Source organism: Hyperolius riggenbachi, chromosome 4 (assembly GCF_040937935.1).
Source record: "Hyperolius riggenbachi isolate aHypRig1 chromosome 4, aHypRig1.pri, whole genome shotgun sequence".
Taxonomy (NCBI): Eukaryota; Metazoa; Chordata; class Amphibia; order Anura; family Hyperoliidae; genus Hyperolius; species Hyperolius riggenbachi.
In genome coordinates this window covers 129854433-129876947 of record NC_090649.1, presented here as the reverse complement: position 1 = coordinate 129876947, position 22515 = coordinate 129854433, and the positions used below count along the sequence as shown (strand labels likewise).

General features: G+C 43.2%; 1 protein-coding gene across 13 annotated transcripts in view; it reads right to left on the bottom strand.

Annotated features, from left to right (window-relative positions):
- The window catches only part of KIF1A (kinesin family member 1A), a 246538-nt gene extending 224428 nt beyond the window's left edge, over positions 1 to 22110 (bottom strand). For 7 of the 13 annotated variants that reach the window (XM_068280658.1, XM_068280666.1, XM_068280659.1 and 4 more), the window contains exon 1: positions 21901 to 22109. The gene's annotated coding sequence lies outside the window, so the exon portion shown is untranslated. Of the gene's footprint in view, positions 1 to 21900 lie in introns of all 13 variants that reach the window. The other 6 variants (XM_068280653.1, XM_068280654.1, XM_068280655.1 and 3 more) reach the window with 2 other exon arrangements.
- Between the last annotated feature and the right edge of the window lie 405 nt (positions 22111 to 22515).

Below are 22515 nucleotides of genomic sequence, written 5' to 3'. Positions count from 1 at the left end.
TATGAGGTGGTGTAACTTGCTTAGCGCCTTCATCTTGTTGTAGCAATAATGGCTGTGAATCAGTGAATTTCCCACCAAATAACTCCTGCGAAGTGTAAAATGCAGCGGATGTGGTGCTTGTAGTATCGCTGGTGGCTGTGGAAGATGAGGTGTTCTGTGTTTAATAGTCAACCACATCCTGACAATCTTGGGAGTTGATGGGACGTGCCTTCTTCTGAGCACTATACTTTGGGCCAGGGCCGCACTAAATCACATCAGCACGACCTCAAACAGACCTGCCGGGTGGTCTGCCTCTGGCTCTGCCTGTTGTTTTGTCCATATCGGGTGGGGGGGGGGGGGTGAAGTGAAAGGTATGCACCGACTTGACTAGTACAATGTGCAGTCACACAGGTGCAGTGAAAGGTATGCAGTAACTGGTATTACAATACAATGAGCAGCTGTCAAACAGGTGCAGTTAACAGGAATGCACGGACTGGTATATTACACAGTGTGCGGTCACACAGGTACTGTGAACAATTATGCAATGACTAGTATCACAAATGTGCAGCTGTCACACACACAGGTACCGTGAACAGGTGCAGTGACTGGTGGTATATAACACTGCATGCACTCACGTAGGTAGTTAGGTGCACTGAACAGGTGGCTATGCAGTGATTGGTATTACAAATGTGCAGCTGTCACACACACAGGTAGTCACTGAATGTGCTGGGCCTAGCAGTGGCACAGTAGGAATTACCAAGGGGCCAAGGTCCAGCAGCTGCGACTAACTGACAGGGCTGTATATGCAATACATGAGGAGTGCTTTTTAGCAATAAGTATCAGCAAGAAGGAGCACTCTAACAAGCCTAACACAAGAGCCTAGCTAAGCTTTCCCTATGTCAGCAGGTTCTCTCCCTTCTCTAATTACTGCAGCCACACGAGTGAGTGAAAAGGCTGACGCTGCCTGCGTCTTATGAGGGGGGCTCCAGGAGGGAGTGTAGCCTGATTGGCTAACCTGTGTCTGCTGACTGTGATGTAGAGGGTTAAAGTTGACCCTAATGATGTAGTATAGGGGCGGGTCGAACTTATACCGCATATAGTTCGCGGTTCACCGCAAACGCGAACCACCGAAGTTCGTGCGAAAAAGTTTGCGGTCAAACCATTCGGGCCATCTCTACTCTATAGAATAATAGAGAAAAGTCTGAAAATGTGTAATACGTACAATCCATTTGTTCAAAATAGGCTTTATTCCGGAAACTATTCTTGTGACGACTTTTACCTAATAATCACTAATACCATGATCCCTGAAAATAAGGCAGGGGGTCATATTATGCACTTAACTTTTTCTCCTAGGAGATAATGTTTCTACTTAGAATAATTTTCCAGCACTTTGCAATGGAAAAAAAGTACAAACAGAAGCTGGAGAAGTACTACCAAAATTATTTTGAATATTTTGAGGTATTTTAAGTTTGAAAATATCACCTAGGAGAAAACTCAGGAGAAAAAGTTAATTGCACATGGGCCTGGGTCTTAAATCAGTTTTTGCCCCAAAAGATGAATTGCAGGCCCAGCTAGAACCACTGATCCAGGACCCTGGCCAGCCAGCTTCTGCCGTGACACAAAGGGGATTCGCGTTTCACTTTTCTCTCCATTTCTTTCTATATCTCTCTGTCCTTTCCCCAAGGTCAAACTACAAGGTCATCTGAATCGAATTATTGCTGCAAAGCATTTTGAGTGCCATAGATGACAGCGGATTGCCCCCCGGTCCCTCTCCTTGGCTTATCTTTTATGTATCTTCTGTATCTACTGATGTGTATCTACTGTAACTAATGTATGTTCATGTACCACACTGTTCTTACTGCACCACTGTATGTTTATGCACCATACTGTTTGTTACTGTGTACAACTCTATGTTACATTATCGACCCTGTTGTGCCAAAATCAATTCCATGTACAACTCTCGTAGTACTTGGCGACATACGTTTTCCTGGTTCTGATTTTCAGGGGATTTTCCATGAACAAAAAATTGTTATTTATTCAAATATAGTCATGTCATCCCATTCTGGAACAGCATCATAACTCTCCAAACCCCGAATCCCATGATGATTATTTTTGCAACTCTATCTCCTTTTTCCATTTATAAAAATCTACATTTATGAAGAGCCTGACACTTGCTCATCGTTTTGAGTCTTGGGTTTTTTTTTTTTTTTGTTTTGTTGTGACTCTTTTTGAGATGTCTGCTTTCCTTGGTGAAAGGTCTATCTGTCCTGCTGCATTTTATTGCCAATTGATTTTCCTTTTTTACATGTCTATCATACCTGCCTACACACTTACTCTACATTGACTATTTTATGAACTGTAGTAAGGGCTTATTTTTGGAGTAGGGCTTATATATCCTGCAACCTACAAAATCTGGAAAAAAAACATGCCAGGGCTTATTTTCAGAGTAGGTCTTATTTTTGAGGAGAGCAGGTATGTTAAAGATGGGTAAAGCAAGCATAAAATGTGTTTTTTCACTCAAAATGCAAAATGTGGTAAAATAAAACAAAAGTCAAAAAATGAATCGAATGTCCTGCCATATTTTATAGAAGACAATCCAGATCTGGCCAATGTTTGTGATCCAACCACTCTTGGATTTCAGACACTGTTGGACAGCTGCAATACACATAGAAAAGTTCAATCTAGGACATACTATAGAAAGGGAAGGTAGGTCACAGGCACTGCTGGGACTAACTTAAAGAGAACCTGTACTGAGTAAAAATATTTAAAATAAACACATGAGGTAACTTCAAATGAACATTACATAGTTACCTTGCCATCAGTTCCTCTCAGAAGCTCACCATTTTCTTCTTACAATAATCCCCTCCAGTTCTGACAATATTTTGTCAGAACTGAAATATATCAGTTGCCGTCAGTAAAATATCAGTTGCTGTCAGTTATAGCTGAGTGGACAACTGATGTGTCCATGTTTTCCTATGGCTCAAGTGGGCGATGTTACAGTTTAACTGTGTGCTGACCAGAAAGCTGTTATGGGGTAATGGCCATTTTCAAAATGGAGGACAGAGAATTCCCTTGATCACAGTGAACAAACAGGACGCGGGACAGGAGAAAGACACTGAGGATTAGACTAGACTACATGAAAGGCAAGTATGACTTGTGTTTGCATATTTTGACTTAATTTTCAGTTCAGGTTTTCTTTAAAGAGAATCTGTATTGTTAAAATCGCTCAAAAGTAAACATACCAGTGCGTTAGGGGACATCTCCTATTACCCTCTGTCACAATTTCGCCGCTCCTCGCCGCATTAAAAGTGGTTAAAAACAGTTTTAAAAAGTTTGTTTGTAAACAAACAAAATGGCCACCAAAACAGGAAGTAGGTTGATGTACAGTATGTCCACACATAGAAAATACATCCATACACAAGCAGGCTGTATACACCCTTCCTTTTGAATCTCAAGAGATCATTTGTGTGTTTCTTTCCCCCATGCACTGAAGTTTCAGGCTGCTCTTTTCTTCCTGCAAACAGCTTTGCCCTTGTTTGTAATTCCTCAGTATGTGAAAGCCCAGCCAGCTCAGAGGACGATTTATCCAGCTTGTAAAAGATAAGAGAGAAGCTGCCCTAATCTAAATAACACACAGGCAGTGTGCAGAGAGGGGCCTGGAAAGGCGAGTTCATAGCAGAACCACAACACTGAAGAACTTGGCAGCCTTCCAGACACAGGCTGACAAGTCTGACAAGAGAGAGATAAGTTGATTTATTACAGAGACAGTGATAGTATAAAGTGCTGCAGTAAGCCAGAACACATTAGAATAGCTTTTGGAACTTGTAGGATGATAAAAAACAGGATGCAATTTTTGTTACGGAGTCTCTTTAAGAGGAGGGACAGTATAGCAGCTGGACAAGCCAAATCAATGTCATCTCCCCCAAACAAAAAATAAACTCCACTATTGGTGAATATAAGGTCCCTGCAGAGATGAGATTATCTGGCTGAACACGGTAATCTCTTGTCAATGAGAACTGTAATGGGGCGAAATCTTTGATTCTCTGACAGATCCTAATCTGTTGATAGAAACAGGACATTACCCCTTCAGTTTCCTTGTTCCATCTCACAAGGCTAGTAACTGCCATTACCTCTCTGCACACAGCTGCTAATTAGTGATGGTCATGTCTAAGAGCAGAGTTGGATTTACAGCTCAGGAGGCTGTAGTCAAGGGCCTTCTGGTGCCCTAAACTCAGCTCCTTAACTCAGACCACACCCCCATATTAGGTAGGCATACCCCTCCCCTGACTAGGTAGCCAGATTTTACCCAGTATATGTAAAAAAAGAGAACCGAGAGCCCAATATAGTGTAGTAAGTCAAGGCAATTGATATGATGACAGAAATGTATACTCACAAACCAGGGTTACCTCCAGGCAACCACTGTATAGGCAGGTGAGGAGATTAACCTGTCCTCACTCAGGATTAAGAAGTCGCTCTCTGTAGACGTGAAGAAAAGGGGTATCCCCCTCCACCAAGGGTGGATGTATAATGTACTGTAAATTGAACAGAGGCGCCAAGTGAATAAAAGCAGTATTTAAAATATTTAAAAATTGCTTAGGAGGCAGTGGTGGACTTACCTCCTTCAAGCAGACACAACAAGCTGTGTATTCAACAAAAGTAGATTTATTGGTACACTCCAAGGGTTAATCACAACGCGTTTCGCAGGTCTATACCCGCTTCATCAGGCGGTAAGGGTAGGAGTACACAACAGCAGTAAATCAGAGTCAAAGGCACCAGGTGTGACTCTGACATACTGCTGTTGTGTACTCCTACCCTTACCGCCTGATGAAGCGGGTATAGACCTGCGAAACGCGTTGTGATTAACCCTTGGAGTGTACCAATAAATATACTTTTGTTGAATACACAGCTTGTTGTGTCTGCTTGAAGAAGGTAAGTCCACCACTGCCTCCTAAGCAATTTTTAAATATTTTAAATACTGCTTTTATTCTTTTGGCGCCTCTGTTCAATTTACAATAGATTTTACCCAGTATTTGGTAACCCTATTAATCTAGGTAGTAGATGTGCCCCCCCCCCCAAGTCAGGAAGCACGATGTTACCCCACCTCAATATTAAGTAGCCCCCCAAATAGGTAGGTGTACATTTGGGGAGGGGAGCCACCTCTCCTACATAAGGCGCCTATAGGCATGAGCCTTCAGTGCCTTATGGTAAATCCGGCCCTGTCTAAGAGAGCTCATGGAGAAGCATGTGCTTTATTTGATCATCTGACAGATTTGAAAGCTCTGGTTGGCTGTGATCACATCCTGCTTTAGCACATGATCATGACTAGCAAATCAGAGACTTACATATCTATCACCTGACCAAACTGATCAAATGCTTCCCCATGAGTTCTCCTAGACATGATCATCACTACTGCTAATGTGTCAGTTACTGCAGTGAAGTAATGTACAGGTATAAGAGACCAACTGAAAATGGGAATACCTGTTTTTGATGGCAACCCCAATGACAGATGAGGCTCTCATGTTTTGACATTAAATAGTTATAAATTAATGAAATTGCTTATTTTTTAACAATATTAATTTATAAATTATTCAATGTTTTCCCACTGTAAAATCTTATCTCACCCTACAGTAGTTTATATTTTTACATTTATCAGAGATGCTGGCAAGGTGAATCACTGTGGAACGTTTTATTTTTTTCCTCTGTGTCAGCGGGAACATCATATGATCTCCCACAATGCTCTGGGAAAGAAGGCTGCATAATATCATAGCCTAGGCTACACATCAGGGAAAGGGCCGAGTTACATACCAATTAATAAATAAATAAATAAATATTTTTCAGGGCAAAGAAGTTACACAGCACACACACACATATACTATATACACACATATATATATATATATATATATATATATATATATATATATATATATGCAGTATATGGTGATAATTACAGTACGTATATATATATATTACATATACATTAGCATCTCATTAAGTCTCTTTATAGTAAACTCCAAGGGACCAGGAAAAGTTTCCACCCCATGCTGCTGCACCCTTCCCAGATTTCCACCTGACATTCAATAACACAACCATTCACCCTACCTCCCAGGCCCGCTGTCTGGGTGTCACCTTGGACTCTGAACTCTCCTTCATCCCACACATCAAAAACATCACCAGAGCCTGCAATTTCCACCTCCGTAATATCTCCAAGATCCGCCCCTTCTTAACTCCGGACACGACCAAACTGCTCATCCATGCCCTCATCATCTCCCGCCTTGATTACTGTAACTTCCTCCTTTCTGGCCTCCCCTTGAAACGCACTGCCCCCCCTGCAATCAGTGATGAACGCAGCTGCAAGATTCATCCATTCTTCGCACCGCTCCGCATCCACATCTCCCCTTTGTGAATCCCTGCACTGGCTCCCTATCCGTTTCAGGATAACTTTCAAGATTCTATGCCTGGCGTATAAATCTGTGCACAAAACCTGCCCTACCTACATCTCGGAGTTTGTTCACAGGTATACACCAGGTCACCCCCTCCGATCCTCCAACGACCTTCGCCTCACCACCCCACGCATTTCACACTCCCATGCCCGCCTGCAGGATTTCTCAAGAGCTGCCCCTACCCTCTGGAACGCCCTTCCACCACCCATCAGACTTGCTCCCTCTTTCAACACATTCAAGCAAGCCCTCAAAACCCACCTCTTTATGATGGCCTACCCACCTCCTACTACACAGTAACTCTCTACTGAATATTTAACAGCCCCACCTAGTGTTTCCACCCCACCCTTTAGATTGTAAGCCTCTGGCAGGGTCCTCCATTCCCTAGTGTAATCTACAGGATCATGTACTCCTGTCCTATGACAGCCTGTACTTGTATTACTGGGCCTACCTAACCAGCCCATATTGCATGATCATGTATTTTGTACAATTTGCATGTTCTATGTTGTATAACCTTGTTATGTCTGTCATCCTTGTATCATTGTATATATGTATTGTCCAGCGCTGCGTAATATGTTGGCGCTTTATAAATACAATAAATAATAATAATAATACTATATCAGAGGTGTACTATATCAGAACTGGTCTTGCATTGTTTATTTTATTATACAAATGTATTTGCTGAGATTTCATTTTTCAGCACGACCTGGCACCTGCTCACAGTGCCAAAACCACTGGTAAATAGTTTACTGACCATGGTATTACTGTGCTCAATTGTCCTGCCAACTCTCCTGATCTGAACTCCATAGAGAATCTGTGGGATATTGTGAAGAGAAAGTTGAGAGACGCAAGACCCAACACTCTGGATGAGCTTAAGGCCGCTATCGAAGCATCCTGGGCCTCCATAACAACTGAGCAGTGCCACAGGCTGATTGCCTCCATTCCACACCGCATTGAAGCAGTCATTTCTGTAGAAGGATTCCCGACCAATTATTGAGTGCATAACTGAACATAATTATTTGAAGGTTTACTTTTTTTGTTTTAAAAACACTTTTCTTTTTTTGGTTGGATTAAATATGCAAATTTTTAGAGATAGGAATTTTGGGTTCTCATGAGCTGTATGCCAAAATCATCAATATTAAAACAATAAAAGGCTTGAACTACTTCAGTTGTGTGTAATGAATCTAAAATACATGAAAGTCTAATGTTTATCAGTACATTACAGAAAATAATGAACTTTATCACAATATGCAAATGTTTTAGAAGGATATATATATATATATATATATATATATATACATATATATATATATATATATATATATATATATATATATATATATATATATATATAGTTCTACTCAGGACTGCAATTGTACGATAAATATCTACCTGTTAAGTTAGTGTTCACACAGTATACAGTAGACTTCTCATATCTCGTACGGATATGATTTACAGGAACTCTTAGTACAGATGTAATTTACAAGAAAGCTATCTGACGCAGAGGATGCGTTACCAAAAACATCAGCTTCTCATCATTAGCTCAGACATTGCCAGCCTTTCATAATATACATGCCATTAATAAGTTACTAACACCTAATGGGAAAAAATCCACTTTCCTCAACTCAAGCAGTTTTTTGCAAAGGTGGTGATTGCCCTATAGCAGTAATGCTATAGTGTGCATCCCGCGCAAGGGTAATTCGGGGATATGCCAATCGCAGGACCCCATATTACTTCTCCCCCTGAGTTGCTATGACTCGGAGGGAGAATAGTATTTACCGGCAGCAGGGTGAGCCATCATTCGGTTCACCCTGCCCCCAACTCACTGGCAGCAAAATAATACGTACACGTTTTTTTGTCAATCCTAACAAATGCCTCTTGGGGCACTTTCACATTAGATAACGTGTGCATGAACCCGATTTCGTGAATGTGTTATGAATTACGGCATGACGTCGGGAAATTGCGAATCGAGGTTGATCAGCTGCGCTAGTTCTAATTCACCCGACGAGAATACGCCAGTGCTGGACGATTAAAAACTCCCGGATGCGTTACAACGTAACGCTCTGGAACGCTTTGTCTAATGTGACAGGTGACATGAAAGTCAATAGACTTGTTACCTTTCTAACCGGATCCTAGGAGCGATCCGTTAAAACGCACAGATCAGCTTCTAGTGTGAAAGAGCTCTTGCAGATGCCTTTTTTAAAAAAAAAAGAGCAACTGTAGTGAAAATAACGTAATGTATAAAATAAACTTTTTTTGTTTTGTTTTTACAATACTCATTTATATACTGTATCATTTAGTTGTTTTTTGCCCATTGTAAAATCTTTTCCCACCTTTATTTACATTTTGACATTTATCCCATGTGGCAACATCTTTAGTGCTGTCAAGTGCAGCTCTGGGGCTTGATTCACAATGCCGTGATAACTCTTAATGCGCTATAACGCAAATTTGCGCGTGAAATCGCGTCCGTTTTTGCGCAAAAAACGCAGCGATTTTAAAACGCACGCTATAACGCGACCGTGATAACAATTATCACGGCTTTGTGAATCAAGCTCCTAATGTCTGAATTCTGCTTAGCTAAACAGCCTAGGCCAAGCATAACGGGGAGGGTGGAGGTAAATACCAATACACGATATATAGATGTACAGTAGGAAGTATTTATGATGCTGAAACCAAAATGACCATAAGAGTGCATATCCTGAATAATTTACTGCATTGTACTATACGTCACGACTGTGACTCTTTAAATGATGACATTCTTAATATGCCAGACGCCAATATGGCTTTAGTTCTATAAGAGATATACTAAGAATTGTCTCAGACAGTCTGTGCTGTTCTATAAAGTCTCCTTTCGTTTTCCCACACAAAGGAAAAATCTGAAGCTATTGTCTGAGACAGAACAGACTGTCTGACCCACATTAATAAATGAGGCCTGTGGAATGTTCAACCTAATTCATTTTTTTTACAGTCAAGCATGGTTGTTCTCTCACCACTTTCATTGGTTTGCCTCTTATATTATCACCATCCAAAACTAAAATTGCTTAAGCCAAGCCATGTTTTTATAAAAGAGATAACATTTCAACTTTAACCCAAGATTGATCTTCATCCCAATCAGTAGCCAATAGTTACCCCCTTTCCCATGAGAAATCTTTACCTTTTCTCCAATAGATCATCAAGAGGTTCTGTATGGCTGATATTGTGGTGAAACCCCTCCCACAGTGTGATGTCATGACTGTGGTCCTGACAGTTCGCTGTCTCTGAACTTTGTTGGATTGTGGGATATAATTGCTTTTTCCAACTGCCAAGCAAGCAATATCTTCTTCTGTGCATAGAACTTTCAGAATGATCATTCCATACAGATCACCTGGCAGAACTAAAAATGTCACCACGTGTGATACATCTTACAATGTAAATCAGGGAGAGGAAAGATTTTATAATAGGCAAACACTGCCTAAACAAAATATATCACTATGTAATATTTATCAAGAAGCCATCAAATATAGAAATATCCCTAAAAAAAAGCCCCAGACCAAATACCCACAAAAAGGGCGCACATCCCACCCCTAACTAGTTTTGTGGCTACTGCTACGTCATCAGGGCAAATGATGTGAGGGGCCACCATTGTCAGTTGCTTTAATGACACTGCGGTCTGCACTTGGGCAGTAGCCTTTGCTAACTAATTCAATCCCATATAAACTGACTTTTTTTTCTGCTAGGTTGTAATGCTAGGGGGTCATACTTTCTGACCACCCAGCACAGCAAGGCTAATGGCCCATACTCACGGGCAGCATTTGTGGCCTGTCGCCAGCACACGTGAGCGTGTGGGCGACAGGCCGGCGACAGCTCCTCACCAGGTCCCTCCGCGTACTCACGCGGAAGAGGGTCCAGCGGTGCGACGGAAGCTGTCGCCGACGTTCCTCCTCCCCCCGCTGCAAGCTCCATATACTTCAATGGAGCTTGCTGTCGCTAGTCCGCGTACTCACGCGGACTAGCGACAGTTGCGGCGGAGTTGCGGCGGCGACTGTCGCCAGGCGATTGAGCAGTTCAATCGCCTGGCAACATCAGCGACGGGCGACAGTTCGGGGTGCGCGCCCGTGCAACGGCGCATACTCACGGGCGACCTGTCGCCGCAACACGCACGCGCCGCGTGTTGCGGCGACAATTGTAGCCCGTGAGTATGGGCCATAAGAGCTGGATAATGGAAGAGGTTACACAGGCTGCCCAGAGCAACTGCAGCTCTGGGCTTCCAATATCGCTACAAATTAAATACAATGGCAGCGCAGTGCGATGCTGCGCTGCCTTAGTTCGCACTGTGATGCCTTAGCGATAGCAATCTTTCAGACAGGCACAAGACAGGACTATAGATTGGAGCGTAACTAGTAGCAACCGCAGCTAACCGTCACGTCCACAGTAGCAGAGCAAGCAGGCTAACAACAGTCACCAGCAAGCATCCATCCAGGCAAGACTACAGGATAGAACGTAACTAATAGCAACTGCAGCCTATAGTTACGTTCCCAGAAACTACAGTAGCAGGAATACTACAGTCACCAACGTGGTGACGGCAGAATCCAAGCTATCTGGATCATTCACTTCACTGATCCACTGCGGATGTAGCGAACGTCCATCAAGCATGGAACTAGGCAATACACAATAATAAGACAAATAACAAACAGCTTAACTAATGGATAAATATATATTACCAAGTCTGCATATATATTTATCAAGAACTAACTAAAGCACAAGTAATAAGGTCGCATAGAACTACAATAACAGAACTATGCAAAGTAACAAGGTGCCCAGTAGATCAGCGTACTGACCACTATGACTGGCGGGGTATAAAATGGGAGGCAGACTTTTATGCTGGCATCAGCCAATGGGTGCAGGTATGCAAATCTCCACACAGCTGAATGGTAATCACTCAATCCTGAACTGGCTTGATTACCACCATTTGCGAGCTGGCTGTGAATGCAAAGGACCCCCATAAGAAATACATGCAGAATTATGTAACAACATGCATGCAGGAAATCCAGGCCTATCTGGCCGCAGCTCAGCTGCAACAAGCAATTGGTGGAATGATGACCGCATCCTGAGCTACCCAGAACTGCAGAGCGATTGCAAATGACGATGAGACCCATTGCAAATGCACAAACGAATGCAAGCAGATAAGTAAGAACTGTCCGTTCGCAGCTCCACTGCAACGGACAGAATACGCTACAGGAGGGATCCTTACATAGGTACTGATTAGAGAGCCACACTCCCATCCCAAATATCTCCCAGCAATGCCAACTGAAATGTACAAACTTGTCACATGGCTATTTTTGTAAACCATGACCAGGAAATGAGTCACAATATGCATATTAGGGAAGGGAAACCGTGCATGTAGAGTGTTCATGTCACAAGACCTTACAGAGACCAATAGGCAGGGCTGGATTTGTACTTTTTACCGCCCAAGGCCACTGCCAGCCACCCCCTTCAGTTTAGGTAGCCAGATGATCCCCTCACAGTATAGGTAGCCAGAGAACCCTTCTCCCTCCTTCCAGTATAGGTAGCCCGTTGACCCTTACCTCTACTATAGGTAGCCAGATGACCACCCCAGTATAGTTAGAGAGATAACCCTTCCCCCAACTCCTCCAGTTTAGACAGCCTAAAGACCCCACTTCCCTCCAGTATAGGAAACCTGATGAACCCTTAGACCCTTTTCCCTCTAGCACAAGAAGCTCTCCCCCTCTTCCCTATAGTTAGTCTGATGACCCTCCCTCCCCCAGTATAGCCTGCTGCCCACCCGCCCTTAATCCTGTGGTGCCCTAGGCCATGGCCTATGTGGCCTTCCCTTAAATCCAGCCCTGCCAATAGGTAGCTGTAGTTTAAGCCTCCAATCGTTACAATTATAACAGGCCTGTAAATATGGTAGTTTGCTGTGAACCTGGTCTAAAAACATTTTCATGCATAGGCAACTTTTAGGAGAGACAAGTGATTACACATGGATGGTCTTTTGTACTTTGTAAACATAGAAGGCTGTTTTCAGGGATTAGTGGGCCAAGGGAAAAGTGTTTGCCATGCACTTCTATTGTGAATTTGTTAGGTATGTAGAACAATGTATTATTATATGGAATTTCCAGGACGGTAATGTGGCATCTAAGCAGCCTATGCAGGGCTCAATGTGTAGATATGGGTACTATAGATCTTTGTCTTTTCCACCCATGCTTTCTAGAGGGATGACTACACCATTCTATTCCAGCCTATAGACTATACCATGAGAAATGTCAACATGGGATTTACAGAACACAACGCTAATTAAATAATTTACTTTAAATAAAGGACATACCCTCAGACCTTTTCACTGCCATCTTGGCAATATCATTGAGGCCTCCTCAGTTGGAGGATGCTACCACTTATAGCTATTAACACAGAAAGACACCACCAACCACACAAATTTGGAGCTGGATGCGGTTAGCCAGGCCAATAAGGTATTTCACAAAGGTTAATCTGCTTTACTGGAAAGTTTAAAACGTCCAGTCTTTATCCAAAAGCAGTTCTGGACACGGGCATAATAGCTTAAAGAGAATCTGTATTGTTAAAATCGCACAAAAGTAAACATACCAGTGCGTTAGGGGACATCTCCTATTCCCCTCTGTCACAATTTCGCCGCTCCCCGCCGCATTAAAAGTGGTTAAAAACAGTTTTAAAAAGTTTGTTTATAAACAAACAAAATGGCCACCAAAACAGGAAGTAGGTTGATGTACAGTATGTCCACACATAGAAAATACATCCATACACAAGCAGGCTGTATACAGCATTCCTTTTGAATCTCAAGAGATCATTTGTGTGTTTCTTTCCCCCCTGAGGGGGGAGTGCATAGCAGAACCACAACACTGAAGAACTTGGCAGCCTTCCAGACACAGGCTGACAAGTCTGACAAGGGAAAGATACATTGATTTATTACAGAGACTGTGATAGTACAAAGTGCTGCAGTAAGCCAGAACACATTAGAATAGCTTTTGGAACTTGTAGGATGATAAAAAACAGGATGCAATTTTTGTTACGGAGTCTCTTTAAGCATTTTGGAGTACAGATCACTCCTGAGTCATAGCTCATATTAGGGTGAATACCCACATCCAATTTTGATTGGCCAAAGATTAAAAAGTTGTCCCACTACCATGTAGTAAAAGGGCCAATAGATTTAGTGTACTATGAACAGATTAAGTAGGTAATCTCTTATACTACACGGAAATGGTAAACTTGTCTATTTCTTAGTTAATAAAAACTGGATGCATTTATGCACCCTTACGGAGCGATCCGGCGGCTCGATTAGCCGCCGGATCGCCTCTTCCGCATCCCCGCGCGTACCCGCCACGTCCCCGCTCGCCCGCACGTGCATCGCATTCGATCCGCCCTCGTCCCCGCCCGGCGCCGCTTATCTTCCGCTCGATTCCCTGCCATTGTCCCCTCGTGGGGAACGAGCAGGGAATTGGCGGTGAAGAAATCTGACCTGTCGGATCTTATCAATTGAGCCGCATTAGCGGCTCGATTGATAAGGCACATCGGAGCCTCAGCTACGCGTGTAGATGAGGCTTTAAACTGGCTATGTGCATACAATTAATGTCTCCTGGCTGGGATTGGGAATTGATCCCTCTAGCGACAGCTCCGGCTGAGTTCTGTACAGACGCATCACTGGACCACAGGCTAGTGATGGGTTCTGGTGCTATGCAGGGAGGAGGAGGAGGGCGGACTCAGCGGCACATGATGCAGCTGGCAGGGAGAGGAAGAAAACAACGCCACTGACCAGTGCCTGGCCAAATTAAATGTGTGTATGAAGCTTAATTCTTGGCTGTTGTAGCAATTTACGGAGGGCAGGATAAAGATTTAGTTAGGTAGGACTGCTGTGCATGCATGATTTATCTACCTTCAGAACACTGCAGCCAATGATTGTTGATGATTTAATTAGGAATATGTATGCTTGGCAAGGCCACACATGCATATTCATTGTTATGAAGAAGGTAGTGGGGGAATTTATGCTTCTCTGGTGCCAGACTGCCTGAGGGAAAACAACAAGAGTAGAAAATTGGGAATCCAACCCCACCGGATGCTTTTTCTACAAGATTAGTCTCATGTGAAGGTTGGAAGTTACCCGTTCAGATCTCAAAGGGTTTCCCATCTGACTGTACATGGTTAGACTGGGGGACCATCACCTGAAGACTGTATGTGGAATACATAGATCAGGAGTCTCAAACTCAATTTACCTGGGGGGCCGCGGGAGGCAAAGTTAGGATGAGGCTGGGCCGCATAAGGGATTTCACAATCAGCAGCTCCCGAACCCCCCCCCCCCCCCCCTTCCCCACCGTCCCTTGCATTGATTTGATTTCATTGATTTTGATTTCAAAATCAAATTCACACTGAAGCGAACTATTTTGCCTAAACGAGGGCTGCAGAGCCCCCAAATCGCCCAAGGCGATCTGCCGGCATTTCCTGGAAGCGGCAGAGCTTTCAGCTTCTGCTCTGCCCCTCCTGACGTCAATTGTGGCGCATCACCGCCTCTGCCCGGCCCTCTCACTCTTCCTTCACAGAGAGGGGCAGGGAGAGGTGGCGATCTGTGCGGCAATTGGCGTCAGGAGGGGCAGAGCTGAAGCTGAAAGCTCTGCCCCTTCCAGGAAATGCCGGCGGATTACCCCCGGGCGATTTGGGGGCTCTGCAGCCCTCGTTTAGCAGCGGGAATGCGGCGGATTACTTGGGAGCACTGAAGCGAACTATAAGGAAGCTTTTGCCGGCAGGGGCCACAAAATATTGTATTGAGGGCCGCAAATGGCCCGCGGGCCGCAAGTTTGAGACCCCTGCCATAGATCAATACATTATCCTTGTGCGTGCATTTCCCCTTAATTCCCTGGATCTGTGTGCTCTCTATCAAGTTATAAAAGAACCATGCAAGTATAATATTAAGTAGCGCAGAAAAGGTCAGTGAAGTGAAGCTGTTCTCACTCTGCATGCATTCAGTCAGGGGTAGAGAGGTTCTTTTTCATCTTCTTCCAATTCTTCTGCACAATTGGCTGAACATGGCTTCACCTTACTGATCTTTGCTTTACGTTTTTAACAGATCACCTCTATTGAGTATGAATGTCTAGTGTGGACAACCGGAAGTAACTCCTTCAGAGCCCTTTGAAACACGCCAATTCTAAACTTCAGATCAGCATGTTAACCAGTTCTTGTTGTTTACAACACAAAAACCTCTGACACATCCCAATCCTTCCTGACGCAGGTCACAAACACTAGACAAATAGGTCACTAGGTCTTCAATTAACTTGTTGGTACCTCATCCAGAACTTTTCTGCTCTGCTCATCCACCTCTCTTCTCACTCTTCAGACGCTGCTCCTCTCAGATGGTTCCTTCACTTGGTGACCATCAAACGCAGGATACAATTCAAGCCTCTAACCCTCGCCCACATAGGTCTCTCCAATCTGGATACTCCATATGTGAATACGCTTATATACAGATACCACCAAACACACAACTTAAAGTGGGATTGTCAGCCACAAAATCAAATAACATTTACCCACTTCTCTATGTTTATTATGCAGCCTGCAACCTTACTGTGCATTGCAAGCATTGCAATCTAACCATAAATGTTTCTGCTGTAATAAATCATATCTCAGTCAGCCTGGCTCTATTTGGTACATTGGCAACGAGAAGGAAGCTTGTCTTCTCCCCTCCTACATTCCTGCTCCTCACCGATTGGTTGTGGGTAGTTCAGTGTAACACGAGACTGAGAAAGGAAAAAGCTGCTGAAATACGATCTATGCTGGGCTCACATGTGTTTACAAAGCAAGCTAGATATGTCAGTGCAGTTTCTAGGAGAAAAAAAGAGTAAGGGAGGAAATGACATCAGAATTGGCTTCAGTCAGAAGAAGAAAAAATGGAAAATGCCAGGAACAGTTTTCTCTTTTTTCCAGGGCTGTGGAGTCGGAGTCGGAGTTGGAGTCGGATGATTTTTGTACCAAATCCACAGACCTGGTAAATATTAGACTAAGGAGTCGGAGTTGAGAAGTCAGAGCCATTTTGGGTACCTGGAGTCGGAGTTGAAATCGGTAGTTTCATAAACTGAGGAGTTGGAGTCGGATGATTTTTGTACCGACTCCACAGCCCTGCTTTTTTCACTATTTAAAATTCACTGAAATCAAAATGTGGACAGTACAATGCATATGTTATGCAAGTAGAATAAGTATTTATCTACTTATATATATATATGTATGTGTTTTTCCTGGGATAGTATGGCTGTCCCTGCTGCTTTATCTACCTATATCTATCTCAATATCTGTGTTGAGGTTTATGATCGGCCTCTCCTTTCCTCTAGAACCTAGGTTCTCAACGTGCGGTACGCGTACCCCAGGGGGTACTTCTGATGGAGTTTTAGAAAATGATAAATCTTATTTAAACAACACCAAATTAGTATTTTTGCTAATTTAAAGCAATAGTAAATGCTTGGACATTGTTTAAAACCAATTATCACATACTACAATTAAATATATATTTGTCAAGGGGTACTTGTGATAATGTTTATTTTGCTAGGGGGTACTTGGCGAGTATAGGGCTTTAAAAGGGGTACATACCAATAAAATGTTGAGAAACACTGCTCTAGAACACATGTGTCGAACTCCAGGCCTGGAGGGCCAGATCCATGCCAGTGTTTAGGATGGACTGAGAAAGAGAGCAATGTGTTCTACCTGATGGACCACACCTTTCCTAATTCAGACCCATCAATTCATTTGAGCTATATCAAAAATGTGTGAGGATCTTGGCCCTCGTAGGACCGGTTTGACATACCTGCTCTAGAAGTTATTCTCAAAACTTTCTGACACTTGCCAACATTTGAAACCTTCAGACATCTGTTAAAAACTCAACTTTTCAAGTAAACGTGTCATCTAAGCCAAACTTTTATACAGTTACTGAGACTCCATCTAAGAACTCTATTAAGGCACATAGCACCAACTTATTTTGCCTACTTTGACACTGAGGTATTGTGGTGCTACTGCAATGTGACACATGTTGGGCTGTCTGGTAGACTGACTCTCCCATCTGTCTCTGGATAAGTATTTCTTCCACACTCCCTTACACATATGCACTCATTATGATCATTATTTACCAGTATATCAGGCTTTTGCATATTCTTATCAGCTTTTTATGAAACCCGGGTTCTTATTCCGGTGAGGTCCCCTTTGGGAATCACTGGGGTATAAATATCAAATACAAAGGTCTAAGGTTGCTGTATGATGATCATGAAGCATGAAATGTGAGATTATATATATATATATATATATATATATATATATATATATATATATATATATATATATATATATATAATCCCGCTGCACCAGATGGTGGGATATTGTCAAAAAAACCTTTATTAGTAATCCATCATCAAAGTAGCATACAAAAGCTCACGCGTATCGGAGCAACGGCTCCTTAATCATAGCTTACAAAAAACATGCATTGCACCGGTTATATAGGTGAAGTGGACACACCCATGGGTGTCCATTCAGTTCTTAAAGAGACATACAGTTTAAAATGGTGTGAACTGATACAATACACCTAATATAAAAAACACATATACAGTGAATGTCATATAAAAACACAGTACCAAAAGCGCATGCAATCAGTTATATATAATCTCAAAAGCATGATTATATATATATACATATACACATACATACATATGCATCACAGTGCATCTGGAAAGTGTTCACAGCGCATACCTTTTTCCACATTTTGCTATTTTACAGCTTTATTCCAAAATGGATTGAATTCATTTTTTTCCTCAAATTCTACAAACAACATCCCATAATGACAGTGTGAAAAAAGTTTACTTGAGGTTTTTGCAAATGTATTAAAAAAAATAAAATAAAATAAATGAGAAAGCCAATTTGCCATGAAGCTCAAAATTGAGCTCAGGTGCATCCTGTTCCTCCTGATAATCCTTGAGATGTTTCTGCAGCTTAATTGGAGTCCACCTGTGGTAAATTCAGTTGGTTGGACATGATTTGGAAAGGCACACACCTGTCTATATAAGGTCCCACAGTTGACAGTTCATGTCAGAGCACAAACCAAGCATGAAGTCAAAGCAATTGTCTGTAGACCTCCAAGACAGGATTGTCTTGAGGCACAAATCTGGGGAAGGTTACAGAAACATTTCTGCTGCTTTAAAGGTCAACATGAGCACAGAGGCCTCCATCATCCATATGTGGAAGAAGTTCAAAACCACCAGAACTCTTCCTAGAGCTGGCTGGCAATCTACACTGAGCGATAGGACGAGAAGGGCCTTAGGTGGCCAAGAACCTGATGGTCACTCTGGTAGAGCTCCAGAAGTCCTCTGTAGAGAGAAGAGAATTTTCCAGAAGGACAACCAACTCTGCAGCAATCCACCAATCAGGCACATGGCAGCCCACCTGGAGTATGCCAAAAGGCATCTGAAGAATTCTCAGACCATGAGAAACAAAATTCTCTGAACTGATGAGACAAAGATTGAACTCTTTGGTAAGAATGCCAGGTGTCACGTTTCGAGGAAATCAGGCACCGCTCATCAACAGGCCAATACCATCAGTACAGTGAAGCATGGTGGTGGCGAAATCATGCTGTGGGGATGTTTTTCAACGGCAGCAACTAGGAGACTAGTCAGGATAAAGATAAAGATGACTGCAGCAATGTACAGACACTTCCTGGAAACCAGTCCTTTACTCCGTTTTTTAAAGAGTACCTCCAGTGTAAGTTGGAGTACAAATCAATGCAATTAATCTTACCCAAATATTACTAGAATATAGGCTTGGAAAGTGAACAGAGATATAAATCACCAATTCCCAGAGAAATTACCATGATTAGTAAAGCTCGCCACATGTCACAAACTCTAAGCCTCTTCATTGAAGTTTAGAGCTTTGTGGCCACCCTCACTGTGTTGGCTGTGGCTACCGAGCTGGGGAAGTCGGCAGCAACACAGTCGGGGTGGCCACTGAGCTCTGGACTTCTTGGTAGGCTTTGGGGGAAAACTACCATGTCACTTTTTTGCAATTTGGGGAGTTTATCAATTATGGTAATTTCCCAGTGATCGAGTGATTTATATCCATGTTCATTCAAAAACCTATATTACGTTTTTATTTGAGGAAGATAAATTGCATTGATTTTTATATAGGGGGTACTCTTAAAATCATCTCAAGTTTTAAGATGATATCCATTTAGTGTTTGGTAAGAAAATCTTGTGCTACTAATAGCATTGGGAGTGAGGGGAAACAAGGCCCTAGGCAAGCTGTCGCCATAGTGGCACCACTACTCTTTAGGCCACTCGACCTTTCTGGTTAGGAAAGAAGTGAGGGAGAGTTATGAGGTGGCATCCAGGCTCCTGGACACCCACCAGCACAGACGATCTATGAGATGCACCCAATAACCAATCAAAATGACTTCTTCATGTCAGATGTCAATTCTGATTGGTCCAATTTCAAGCTACATTCAATTTACATAAAATCCGGTTGCAAGCTGAAATTATTTGCATTTTCATTGATCATCTTTGCCCACCAGGCCCCAGCATCTGCCTAGGCTTTCTTGTGGATGGTTCGTCCCTGGCCATTTATTTCATTCTGTATTTGAGGCCTAAGCATTACATAATGATCACACATATTTAAGCCAATCCTATGCTTAGTACAAAAACACAGCATATTTTCAGATAGGTTCCTATCTCCAGATTGCAGACCTGGAGAACCGAAGTGGAGGCTTCCATATTTATTTCTTTTTAAACGGTACCAGTTGCCTGGCATCCTGCTGAGCTATTTTGCTGCAGTAGTATCTGAATAACACCAGAAACAAGCATGCAGCTAATATTGCCAGATCTGGCAATAATGTCAGAAATAGCTGATCTGCTGCATGCTTGTTCAGGGTCTATGGCTAAAAGCATTAGAGGCAGAGAATTAGCAGGACTGCCAGGCAACTGGTATTGTTAAAAAGGAAATAAACATGGCAGCCTATATATCCCTCTTGCTTCAGTTGCCCTTTAAATGTAAATAAGCAGTCAAATGTCCACCGACTTGAAACTGAGCCAATCAGCCCCTATAGCTGCTGGTTCATTAACCAGTTCAGAATACCAAACCCTGGAACAGTCCTCTCTTATTCTTGCGGGTGATTGCATTCCACCTTCACACAGAGAGTCTCTGGCCGTCCTCCTTGTTACAGCTACATTCATCACCACACAGAGCCCTGCTGAACCTCCCAGCCATGATGACAGAGCCAGAAACCCACTGACCATTTACCAAGAACCTCTCCCTGTGCTGCTCCATAAACACATTAGCTGCCAGAAACGGGATTCAAGCGCAATGGGCGGACTGAATTCCACAGTTTGCAGCGTCATGCCTCCTGTGGGATGGTAATAAAGGATATCAGTACCCCACCTTGCCTCCACCCCATCATCTATAGAATACATCCATCCCATCACGATGTCAGAACCAGGTGTGACGCCACTACGTATTAATGCAAGTCAAAGCTCAGCAAAACATGGCGGTGGTGATGGAGGAAAATGGAGGGGAGGGGGTCAACATCTAGACACCACAGTAATATGTATACACATATATATATATATATATATATATATATATATATATATATATAATACATATATATATACACACACACACACACACACACACACACAACATGCTAATGCTTCCACTAACAGTCATCTACGCCAGTGACATCACTGAATCCTGACAGCATGTCTCCTACAGAGCAGACGCCTGGATGAATTAGAACAAGTACTGTGAAGTGAAAAATGATTTACAACTCCCTTTAATGTGATGTGTGTAAATCATCTATAGACATTTCAATGATTCAGCCCCACACTGTCCTGTATGACTACAGCATTGCTAGTGACACAGGACAGCATGTCGCCCATCCAGACCATTACCGTACACGGGTGACCTGCAGAGACCCACAGTCTATCACTCACGCCAATGCCAATCCTATTTGTGAGGGACACAAGACCACTTAGCCACTACAACACAACATTAAATAAGAATCAAGCAGCAGTAGTCTGACGAATGGGTGGCAGAGCATCGCAGGCCCCACAGCAAAGAAAGGGTTAATAGCTTGGTGCAGGAATGTCCCATGGGATTGTCAGCAGGGAGGGAGACTGTGTGGGGAAGAAATAGGGAGGGAGGGCAGGGAAGAGAGAAAAAAAAAATAAGGAAAGATGGTGGTATATAGCAGGGAGAAGGGTTTGAGGCATAGCTGGTGGCTATGCTCTAAAAATAAGGACAAAACAAGGACAAGTATAAAGGATCTGCCATCTATCACAGAATTCAGGAATCCAGCAATACAATAAGAGCAGCAGGTAAAGGGTGCATAGAGAGGACCACAGCAGCAGCTAATCGATCTATGTTCTGCATGCTCAGCTCGCAGGGATGCGGAGGATGGAAAGTACGGGGATAAAAGACACCGAGGGATGCAGGGCGGTACCTGGCTGTCCTTGTCACTGCTTCTCTCTGCGCTGGAGCATCAAGGCTGGGTTCCTTGGGCTGACAGCTGATGGGAACGCTCTAGTGCTGTGTCACAGCTCCCAATGTATGGCTGTGTGTGTGAGTGCTGTGCTGTCCTGTGCCTCCTGCTTGTCCCTCCGGGTCCCTGCCCTGCTTGTCAGTGCTGGTTGGCTGAAGCAGTGTTGTGGGGGAGGAGGGACGGCCAGGCTGCTGAGGCTGGGATACATAGAGAAACAGCGATGGATAAAAAAACACAGGAGAGGGAGGAGGGGGAGGGAGGGAGAGCAGGTGGAGAGACAGACATACTGTAGGGGAGGCGCTCTGTGGATGCTGGTGCTGATGAGGGAGCTGTGACGTTAGTGCAGATATTATTCCAGTACACAGAATGCAAGGAGAGAGATGCTGCTAGGGATGGATAGTGGCTAGATAGGTAAAGAGAGATAGAGGGCGAGAATGAGAGAGGAGGTGGAGAGAGAACAGTGGAGAAACAGGAAGGCTGGTAGGGATGGATGGATGGATGCACACTTAAAGGGAACCTAACCCCCCCCAAAAAAATGAGTTTCACTTACCTGGGGCCTTTTACCAGCCCCCTGCA